We start from the raw sequence: 8797 nt of genomic DNA on the forward strand, positions 1-8797 counted from the left end.
TTGTAGTTATTTATTCTATATGTATGGTTCCCCCATTTTTTCCTTCTATTCAGGGATAACTTTTAAAATTGAGCCATTCATGAGTATCCAAAAAGTTACAACTTATGTTTTCTAATTAAGACTTTATCCTTATTTTAGTACACTTCCCCTCTCTGGGTTTTTTTTGCATATTTCTATAGCTGTCTAAGGGGGAATAAACCCCCTTAGAAGATTAATTTTCTGCAGTTCTCTATTGAGGAAATACATGACATTTAGCTTTTTAATAATTTGACGCCATTCATTGAGCACCTACTGTGTGCTTTATGTACCCTGTCTCATTGAATTCTTATAGAAAACTGAGTTAGTTTTGTGTTATTACTACCACCATCTCAACAATGAGTCTTAGAAAGTTTAAGTAACTTTACCTAGGTCACATTGTAATCAGTGGCAGAACTGGGACTTAAGAGCATTTTCTTTTTTTCTTTCTCTCTCTCTCTCTCTCTTTTTTTTTTCCTTTTTAAGAGATAGGGTCTCACTATGTTGCCCAGGTTGGTCTTGAACTCCTGGGCTCAAGCAATTCTCCTGCCTTCACCTCCCAAAGTGTTAGGATTATAGGCATGAGCCCTCATGCCCACCCCTTGCATTTTCTATTTAAGTGGTCGTAAAGTTTTTTTTTTTTTTTCCTTTTTAAGTCTTGGAATTTGGCCTTTAGTAAGCATAGAATAGCAAAGTGTAATACCTGAACTGGGGAAAAAGTCCTTGAATTCTTTAGGAAAGACTTAGTTGATGGGTACAAAGTAAAATGCTCACTGGAATCAGGAATCAGATACCAGTATTGATCACCTATCCATACATATCCTTCACTCTGCCTTGGCATATCATGGTTGATGTATATAGCAATGATCATCCCTTCTGTAATCCCACTTAACAACTTAGAAGTGAATTGATAATACTCTTCTAGCTAAAACCCTTCTTCTTTAGGCGAGTGTGGTGGCTCCCACATTATCCCAGCACTTTGGGAGGCTGAGGTGGGAGGATTGCTTGAGCCCAGGGGTTTGAGACCAGCCTGGGTAACATAGCAAGACCATGTCTCTACAAAAAACAAAAAATTAGCTGGGCATGGTGGTACATCCCTGTAGTCCCAGGTACTCAGGAGGTTGAGGAGGGAGGATTATTTGAGTCTGGGAGGTTGAGGCTGCAGTGAGTTGTGATCGAACCATTGCACTCCAGGCTGGGAGAGCGAGACCCTCTCTCAAAAACAAGAAACAAAAACAAACACAAACTCAAGTCCTCCTTCTCAGCAATTTCTCTCCATTTTTTCTTTCTTTCTTTTTTTTTTTTTTTTGAGATGGCATTTCATTCTGTTGCCCAGGGTGAAATGCAGTGGCATGATCTCAGCTCACTGCAACCTCTGCCTCCCAGTTTCAAACGATTCTTCCGCCTCAGCCTCCCGAGTAGCTGGGACTACAGGCACGCGCCACCATGCCCGGTTAATTTTTGTATTTTTTTTTTTTTTTTTTTTTTTTTTTTTTTTTTTTTTTTTTTTTTTTTTTTTTTTGAGACGGAGTTTCGCTCTTGTTACCCAGGCTGGAGTGCAATGGCGCGATCTCGGCTCACCGCAACCTCCGCCTCCTGGGTTCAGGCAATTCTCCTGCCTCAGCTTCCTGAGTAGCTGGGATTACAGGCACGCGCCACCATGCCCAGCTAATTTTTTTTTTGTATTAGTAGAGACGGGGTTTCACAATGTTGACCAGGATGGTCTCGATCTCTTGACCTCGTGATCCACCCGCCTCGGCCTCCCAAAGTGCTGGGATTACAGGCTTGAGCCACCGCGCCCGGCCAATTTTTGTATTTTTAGTAACGACAGGATTTCACCATATCGGCCAGGCTGGTCTCGAACTCCTGACCTTGTGATCCACCTGACTCGGTCTCCCAAAGTTCTGGGATTACAGGCATGAGCCACTGCGCCTGGCCAGTTTCTCCTTCTTATCCAAGGCCAACCACATACCCACTTTCTAAGAACTTCCTTGCTGTCTTAATCTTTTCAAGGCAGATGATAGCTTTATATAGTAAATATGTCTTCATACCCAAAGAAACTAGGTCAGGAGCCACCTTTTTTTTGTTTTTTGTTTTTTGTTTTTTTGCTTTTAATAGCTAGTGATTTTGAGATGATGGGGTTTCTGGGAGGGATTGGGAACCTTTAAGAATTCTGTTAACTTTTTAGAACTTTAATATCAGATGGGATCAGGTAAATAAATAGTTGTAGGTAGAATTCCCAGAGTAGGCATATTAGTGTCAGACGCAGGATAAACTATGGTTCCCTTCCAGTAACAGGACACCTGGATGTGATCATTGTTTCTATAGAAGGGTCAAACAATATGGCAGACACAATGGTCTCCCACAGAGAAATGAACCGTAAAAAGGCCCTGTAAAAGCAAGGATGGCTCATTGTTTTAAGACAGCCAAATGTATGGCACTTGGAGAATTTCAAAGAGTGGAAGGCCTTCTTGATTGCACTCCCCTTTAACTGGTGGTGTAGCACTTATTGGCCTTTTCACAGCCTTGCCTCTTATGGGACTAGTGGAGCATTGAAATGGTTCACAGGTAAAGTGAAAAACGGTTATGCATAGTGTGTCAGCCCACCCTAAGCTCCCAGAGCCTCCATTCTGAGTACAGAGGTCAGTTTTCTTCTTGGGACAGGCTAAGGATGATGGAGTTATAATTTCTCTCCTGATGCATGGCAAAGCATCCTAAACTAGGCGCTGGATGTCTTGGTAACTGGAAAGAGACATTTACCAAGATGAGGAATGCCAAAGCCAAGTGACCTTATATAGTCCCTAGATAGAAAGCATTCCATTTTATGGAATAATTTTTGGTCTCTTTTTTTTTTTTTTTTTTTGAGACAGTGACTCAGTCTGGAGTGCAATGATACAATCACTGCTCATTGCAGCCTCGACTTCCTTGCATAGGTGATCCTCTCACCTCAACTTCCCGAGTAGTTGGGATTACTGGCACATACCACGATGCCCAACTAATTTTTTGTATTTTTTGTAGAGACAGGGTTTTCCCATGTTGCCCAGGCTGGTCTCAAACTTCTGGACTTAAGCAGTCCACCTGCCTTCGCCTCCCAAAGTGCTGGGATTACAGGTGTAAGACACCATGCCTGGCTCTGGTCTCCTTTCTTAATCCTGTTGAATAAGCAAGATTTTTTTATCTGAACCCTCCTCTTACTTACTTTCTTTTCTGTTCTCCTTCTATGATCGCTTTGTCCATCTTCTTCTTTGTCATAGGCGTGTCCTATTTCTAATTCCCTTTCTCTTTTCTTTCTTAGGCTAGCCTTTGAGACTGCATTATACTTCCCAACTTAAAGTCTTTTGATAATCCAAACAGCTGGGTTATCCCCAACTTCAAGTCTTTTTGTTGTAGCAGTATGGCATTTATCTGGGGCATGGGGTACACACAGTAGGTTTCTCTTCTCTCTTTTTTAACGTATTTATTATGTTTCTGCATGTAAAGAATTTATTGTTGGCCAGGTATGGTGGCTCATGCCTGTAATCCCAGCACTTTGGGAGGCTGAGGCAGGTGGATCACTTGAGGTCAGGAGTTCGAGACCAGCCTGGCCAACATGGAGAAACCCCGTCTCTACTAAAAATACAAAAATTAGTGGGGCATGGTGGCTCATGCCTTTAATTGCATCTACTCGGGAGGCTGAAGCAGGAGAATCGCTTGAGCCTGGGAGGTGGAGGTTGCAGTGAGCTGAGATTGTGCCATTGTACTCCAGCCTGGGTGACAGAAGGAAACTCTGTCTCAAAAAAAAAAAAAAAGTTTGGAAACCACCAAAAAATAGTATTAAGAGGGAAATAAAAATTACTCATGATCCTAGCACACTGTCATGTGCTATTTTTAGTCTTATTCAGCCATTTTTCTCTTTACACAACATACTTTTAGGTTTTAAATTTTATTATTATCTAAATGTTTTTTTTTTTTTGAGATGAAGTCTCATATTGTTGCCCGGGCTGGAGTGCAGTGGCGTGATCTCAGCTCACTGCAACCTCTGCCTCCTGGGTTCACTCAATTCTGCTGCCCCAGCCTCCCAAGTAGCTGGGATTACAGGTGCGCACCACCACACCCGGCTAATTTTGTATTTTTAGTAGAGACGGGGTTTTACTATGTTGGCCAGATGGGTCTTGAACTCCTGACCTCGTGATATGCCTGCTTCTGCCTCCCAAAGTGCTGGGATTACAGGCGTGAGCCACTGTGCCTGGCCCTCTTATCTAAATGTTAATTTTAAATATTAATTTTAGTGTACTTCTTTGATTATTTTCTTTAGAGAAATTTCTGGTTACAGAATCAAGCTTATTAGCATTCACTATATACATTAGCATCATTAAAACTAGCTAGACCCAAGAAGCAGATATTGAATGGGTACCCCTTCTTTACTTTCCTCTGATTCACTCTGTTCTGGTGCTCACAGCTAAGTGAGTATGTACACCAGTGGCCTATTGTTTGGTCAGTTATCTTTTGTGCTCTGAAATGTCTTTGTTTTTCCATCTGCTCTCAATACCTCTATGCCGTTTGTATATAAGGGTAACCATATTGTTCTTTCCTGCAAAATAATAATACCTTTCCTTCCACTCAGAATAGCTGCCTAATACATACAATGAATAAGGGTCACATAGACTCAAGAGTAGAGATGGAGGTTGGATGTGGTAGCTTGTGCCTGTAATCCCAACACTTTGGGAGGCTGAGGTGGGAGGATTGCTTGAGCACAGGCGTTTGAGATCAATCTGGGCAACATAGCGAGATCTCGTCTCTGCTGAAAAATAAAAGTTAACTGAGTATGGTGATGCATGGTTGTAGTCCCGTGTAGTCCCAGCTACTTGGGAGGCTGAAGCAGGAGGATCACATCAGCCCAGGAGTTTATGGTTGCAGTAGCTATGGTCATGATGCTGCACTCCAGGCTGAATGACAGAGCAAGACTCTCCCAAAAAAAAAAAAACAAAGTATGTGTGACTTTACACATACTTTTTGTTGTTACTGCTTCATCATTGGTTCTCATCACTCAGTGTTCTTTCCCTTACACCAGATCATAAGACAGTATTCTGACTTGACAACTTAGGTCAGTTTATTAGAAATAGTCTTTAATTAATTTGGTAAATTACTATGAATGAACATTTCATTCATTCTGCTAGGTCTAAGTTTTGCCAGCTGTTCCATTAAGGGACACTCTATGGCACGGGTTGGCAAACTTTTTCCGTAGAGGGCTAGGTAGTCTCTCTATTCAACTCTGCTGATGTAGCATGAAAGCATCCATAGACAATATGTAAACAAATGAGCATGACTATGTTCTGATAAAACTTGATTTACAAAAACAGGTAGCAGGTTGGATTTGGCCCAGTGGCCATAGTATGCTGACTCCTGCTCTACAGTATACATATACAAAGACTTTCAAACAGAAAGATGTATACAATAAAACAACCATTCAGAGTGATTTGATTTACAGTGTGTACAATATAATAAAAATAATACAGCTGTATTTGAGTCAGCACTGAAAAGTCTCCTCTGAACTGTGTCTTACCTACATGAATTGCAGAATATTCATACGAATACCATGAATATTCTTCATGGGCCATGTTATTACCATCCTTTAGACTAATCTCTTCATTGTCATGGGTCTTTCTTTGCATGGTTTAGAAGTGATGTTGTCTTTATATTATGTTATTTGTTCTTAACCTTACATTATCAGCTCTGGTGTGATTACCTTTTTCACCAACATGTCTTCTATCCTACTTAGGCTTATAAGTGAATTTAATACAGAGTTTACTTTGGATAAAATCATTGTCTTAACAGGTAAGGTAGTGGGACTGTGCTATGTCAAACCCTAAATTTGGCTTTCAGGATGAGGAAGTATTAATTCTTCCACTGATACCTCAAAAGGTGATCTGGACAAAGGAACAGGTATCTCAGTCAGGTAAGTGATTGTTGAATATAAAAGTAAATCTTCTTTGACCTTTTTGTTGTATTTGTTATGTTTAATAGCTTTCCTAATAATGAACCAACCTTGTAGTTTTTTTTGAGACGGAGTTTTTTTTTTGGAGATGGAGTCTCGCTCTGTCGCCTAGGCTGGAGTGCAGTGGCGCAATCTCAGCTCACTGCAACCTCCGCCTCCCGGGTTCAAGCATTTCTCCTGCCTCAGCCTCCCAAGTGGCTGGGATTACAGGTGCGCATCACCATGCCCAGCTAATTTTTCATTTTTTTTTTAGTAGACATGGGGTTTCACCATGCTGGCCAGGCTGATCTCTAACTCCTGACCTCATAATCCACCCGCCTGGGCCTCCCAAAGTGCTGGGATTACAGACATGAGCCACTGCACCTGGCCAGATTCATACTTTTCAAGAATTTTGAATTATGTTTGCTAAATTTGATATTTTAAATTTTATTTTCTTTTTTTATTTCTTATTTTTTTTTCATTATCCCCTCCTCCAAGTTAGAATAAATTTTATTTTCTATTTGATTTTGATTTATTATTTTTTTCCTTTTTTTCTTTTCTTTTCTTTCCTTCCTTTTTTTTTTTTTTTTTTTTTTTGATCCAGTGAGGGTCTTACTCTGTTGTCCATGCTGGAGTGTGGTGGTGCTATCATGACTCAACTGCAGCCTTGGCCTCCCAGGCTCAAGGGATCCTCCTACCTCTCAGCCCCTGAGTAGCTGGGACTATAGCCGCACACCACCACACCCAGAAAATTTTTGTGTTTTTTGTAGAGATGGGGTTTCTCCATGTCACCCAGGCTGATCTCAAACTCCTGGGCTCAAGCTATCCGCCTGCCTTACCCTTCCAAAGTGTTGGGATTACAGGCGTGAGCCACCAAACCCGGCCTTTTTCTGTGTTCGAAAGTGAGTTGTTTTGCAGGGGATGGCAGTCTTTTTCAATCGTTGATGTTATGGTCACTAATGAAATCTCTTATTGCCTATTGTTTTAAACTGAATCAATCTCAAATATATCCCATGCCATTAATCATACTTTAATAACATCTTGTAAAAATTGGCACATAATAAACCACTGCATGAATGTAAAAATTTAATTTTTTCTCTAGTATAATATATTAAGGTTTTAAAAGATTTTGCCAATTGTAAAGGTAAATTTGATATTTTAATTTGTATTTCTTTGATTCCTAACAAGATAGAAGAGATAAAAATCTTTGGTCTTATTTTTGAGTTTATTTTTCACACTTATTTTTAGTCTATCATATATTGCAGATATTTCCCCCACTTTGGCCTATAAATTATTAATTCATATGTAGCTCAAATATCTTTTTCTTTACCCACTTGTATTTTATAATAGGAAGATAAATATATTTTCTTATAGTTCATAATTCCTTTATACTTTTTATTTATTTGTTTATTTATTTAATATAAATCTTTCCCACTGGGAACCTTTTTGGTGTGTGGTATGTAACTAATTTTTCTAAATGTCCAGCACATTCGGGGCTTGGGGGATTGTAGAAAGGGTACTTGTGGAGCTCTCAACAGCAGGACTTTCTGAATCTTTTCTCCAGTGCCCTGCTTTTAACATTACTTAAATATTCTCTGAGCCTGTTTTAGTTTTCCTGCCATTGGCTTATGCTCTCTTCTATGATGGGAGTTGGCAAACTTTTTCTGTAAAAGGCCTGATGGTAAATATTTTAGGTTTTGTGGGCTATATGATTTCTGCTCTTGTAGCATGAAAGCAGTCATAGACAATACATAAATGAAAGAGCATGGCTGTATTCCAAGAAAACTATTTAAGAAAAAGGTAGTGGGCTCGATTTGATTTGTTGGCTGTAGTTTGCCAATACCTGCTTTATGATACTGTTCTCTTATGACTTCTGCTCACATAGTTTCTGCTTAGTCATAGTGAGCTTCCTCATATTTATGCCTTTGATTTTCCCTTATAACTTCTTAGAGTACGTTTTCCACCTCTGGTCTTTGCTACTGATTACCTGTTTCCATATTTCAGTTTTAAGTTTCCGAGAGCACAGGCAGTAGCTGAATTAGATCCTTTTTATGTCACCACTATCATGTACTTTGCTTGGCTGTCTCCCCTGTTGCTTTAATATAGCCTATTCCAAATAGCTACATTCCTTTTGAGGGTTTCTTGGAATCCAGATTTCATTGGAAGAAATGGGCTCATTTGGATCATTTTAAAGAAGTTATGGAGTTCAACTCTAGTGTGGTATCATTAATGTGATTAAGCTCTTCTCTTTTTCTTGTGTGCATCATCTTGCTCCTACTATGGATTGGTTTCCTCATACTCTGTCTTCCTCTAATCTCCTGGCTACTGAATACTTACATTTTTTTCTCATTAATAACTTGAGCTTTTGCAACTGCTATAGGTGTGACTTTCCTTTTACATCATCTTTCTCTCTACAGACTGTTGGCTTTAGCTCTTGCTGCTCTCCATGCTGCCAAGTTGTCAGTGAGAATCTGATTCCCGGTGGGTTGTTAGGTTTCCTGAGACCTTAGAGATAGTAGCTGCTATTTGGCAGGTCTCGGACATTTCCCCCTTGATTACTATGTGCAAATGTATCTCTTACCCTGTTTATAATACAACATTGCTTTAGCCTAACACAGTCCAGCTACTATAAGTGTATCCAGAATCAAGCTCTAAAACTAGAATGCAACCCAGTCATGTAGCATCCAGAAGTACCTGACCATCTTTGGAACCTGACAGTCTCATAGTTAACTCTGCAACCTTACTCTCCTTATATCCTGAGGCTATTTTATATGCCTGTTAGATTGTATCAGATCTACTTTCTGATCTACAGTTTGATCTACATTCTGA

This window comes from Aotus nancymaae, unplaced genomic scaffold (genome assembly GCF_030222135.1).
Source record: "Aotus nancymaae isolate 86718 unplaced genomic scaffold, 86718_ANA_hifiasm-v0.15.2.pri h1tg000004l, whole genome shotgun sequence".
NCBI classification, from domain to species: domain Eukaryota; kingdom Metazoa; phylum Chordata; class Mammalia; order Primates; family Aotidae; genus Aotus; species Aotus nancymaae.